Source organism: Priapulus caudatus, unplaced genomic scaffold (assembly GCF_000485595.1).
Source record: "Priapulus caudatus unplaced genomic scaffold, Priapulus_caudatus-5.0.1 Scaffold181, whole genome shotgun sequence".
NCBI classification, from domain to species: Eukaryota; Metazoa; Priapulida; class Priapulimorpha; order Priapulimorphida; family Priapulidae; genus Priapulus; species Priapulus caudatus.
In genome coordinates this window covers 400,548-403,134 of record NW_014577242.1, presented here as the reverse complement: position 1 = coordinate 403,134, position 2,587 = coordinate 400,548, and positions in this window count along the sequence as shown.

The following is a 2,587-nucleotide window of genomic DNA, read 5'->3' as shown; positions in this document are numbered from 1 at the left end:
ACCCACAGACGCCCCCACCCACCGGCGTCCGTACCCACCCATCAGCGCATCCACCCGCCGGCGTCCGCACCCACCCACAGACGCACGACCCACCGGCGACCGCACCCACCCATCAGTGCGTCCACTGATGGGCGACCGCACCCACCCACAGACGCCCCCACCCACCGGCGTCCGTACCCACCCATCAGCGCATCCACCCGCCGGCGTCCGCACCCACCCACAGACGCACGACCCACCGGCGACCGCACCCACCCATCAGTGCGTCCACTGATGGGCGACCGCACCCACCCACAGACGCCCTACCCACCGGCGTCCGCACCCACCCATCAGCGCGTCCACCCACCGGCGACCGCACCCACACACCAGCGCGTCCACCCACCGGCGACCGCACCCACCCACAGACGCCCTACCCACCGGCGTCCGCACCCACACACCAGCGCGTCTACCTACCAGCGTGCGCACCCACCCATCAGCGCGTCCACCCACCAGCGCCCCTATCCGTCCACCAACGCCACCACACGCCCACCAGTGCCACCACCCATCCACCAGCACCACCACACACCCACAAGCGCCACCACCTATCCACCAGCACTGGCGTCCCCACTCACCGACACCTCCACCCATAGAAATATAATAGAGAGACCACCCAAAGGCGCCTCACCCAGCGACCGGCACCCCCTCCAACCATCTACCGGTGTGGCTTCTGATACAAGAGGGCTCTAGACGCGCGCGCGCCTCGTCATTCGTGTCACGAACTCGCGGCTCGGGATCGTGCATCAAGCGCTGCCGCGCCAACCGCATACATGTAATCGCGCGGTGGCTGAACCCTGGTGCGCATGCGCACGAGTCGCTCTCGACTAAAATGCATTTCGAATCGATTTCCGGACGGCGGCGCTCACACCCACGCGATGCCTTACAGTGGCGGCTCGCTCCAAGCTAGCGCGGAGGTGTGGTAACCTACGGTAGCACGCACGCGCTGCCTCTCAGACGTCGCATTCGAATCCCGCTTGCTTGAATTACAGTTAGCCGAGGGTTGGGAGATGAGTTGGAGGCGTGTGCAACCGTGTGTACGTATAGATGGCAGCGGTGGCCGCACGTGTAATTGCCAGCGTTTACTTCGTATTTTCGCGTTACCGATATTCGTCCGGCGGCGTGTTTACCATCTGCCGATTCGGACCCACTCAGGCGCGCGCGATCGCCGGAGATAAGAGAATATACAGCCGCTTGGCGTTCGCGTTCGCGTCGGCGGTTTCGCAGATGCTCGCGCGCGCACGCGGCGGCTTCCTTCCTGCGTGCAGGAAAGAAAGCTGTCGCACGCACGAGCAGACGATTTGCGACTGAGGAAAGCTGTCGCACGCTGCAATGCAGCACCTGAATCACAGAAGACATCAAAGCTTATAATAAGCTCTATGATTAGGGCTCTTATCGATTGTGCTAGTAAAGGTAGCACATTATGCTGCTAGCAGTGTTCGTTTTTGGGCCAAATTATGCTCAAATTATGCTAGTTTTTCAAAGATTATGCTATTGACAAGAAACACAAGAAAAGTCAAAAAATCAAATGCTTTATTGTTAACGAAAGCAAGTTTCTAGCTTTGAAATGATCTCTTCTTTTTCCTGAACTGGTCTGGACTGCTCTAAACACAACACAAACCTATATTGATGACTCAGTCAGTGTCTTCAAAATGCACCATGCTTATTCGCATTTGATTTCGTTCTCCTAATATCCGCTTAGCGCATGTTAACTGCGGAGGACAAATTAGAAAGTTGCTCTGCGTGGAGCTTCCACCATTCCACTTTCTTCTCGTCGCAAGGAATTGCCACATCTTGTGCAGCAGCGACGTACTGTGGTAGCACATGACGTGTACTTCCGGTGCGCCCCAAGCACCTTGCCGGCTCCTAGCGAAATGAAAATATTCTGAACAAAGCTAGAAAAAAATCAATATTAGAAATAAAACAAGTCATGGCTCTAGTAATGTGCTCTGAAAATAATAAAAAATATGCCGATTATGTGCTCGTTTTCCCAAATTATGCCAAAAAATGTGCTAGCACAATCGATAAGAGCCTAGCTATGATGTTTATGAATGCTATACATTATAATCATACAAAATAGGCTCGGAATCGGTTTTTCGCAAAGTGCGCTTGTTATGTTCGTCAATCGCGACGTCGAGCGCCGCAAATAAAAAATAATTGTATCATATATTACTATTTCGTCTGTTTTTTTTCTCGTACTAAAGCCTATAATGACAAACAAAAGTTATTTTTAGTTGCTCGGCAACAATTAATAATTAATAATGCCTCTATTGTATCTTTATCGAGCGTACAATGAGTTTTTGCGGTCGCCACCGCAAACGGTGTTATATTTTCGACATAGATCAAAATCTCGGTTTGTTAGGGCGAAGTGTCTATTTGACATTCAGATTAAAATTATTTATCTTACAGAGCCATGCATCGGGCAACCCTTGGCTGTAGGTCTCTTGTCTCCCTCCTTCTTTATCTCTATTGCGCGCGCTCTCTTTCTCTCTCTCTCTCTCTCTCTTTCTCTCTCTCTCTCTCTCTCTCTCTCTCTCTCTCTCTCTCTCTCTCTCTC